The 209-nt window shown below is 58.9% G+C and overlaps 1 protein-coding gene across 1 annotated transcript in view; it reads left to right on the plus strand.

The window, feature by feature from the left end:
• Positions 1-209, plus strand: part of FAM63A (family with sequence similarity 63 member A) — a 26,016-nt gene that overhangs the window by 19,351 nt on the left and 6,456 nt on the right. The window lies entirely within an intron of this gene.

Here is a 209-nt window from a genome sequence, read left to right on the forward strand (position 1 = left end):
TTTTTTTCCACCTAACTTTATTGCTATCACGCAGGAGATAACGAGCCCCTGTGTGATAGCAAGGTAGACGGCTACTTCCTCAGGCGTCAATCCACATTAACAGGACGCCGGAGGAAGTATCTGACAGCTGGGGGGAGGAGTTGCGGTCCGCGGCACCGTGATTGGCCGGCGGGCGCACACTACGGAGTCGGTGGGCGGAGCCTCGGGCC

The sequence above is a fragment of the Nanorana parkeri genome, unplaced genomic scaffold, assembly GCF_000935625.1.
Source record: "Nanorana parkeri isolate BGI_ZX_2015 unplaced genomic scaffold, ASM93562v1 scaffold1251, whole genome shotgun sequence".
NCBI lineage: Eukaryota > Metazoa > Chordata > Amphibia > Anura > Dicroglossidae > Nanorana > Nanorana parkeri.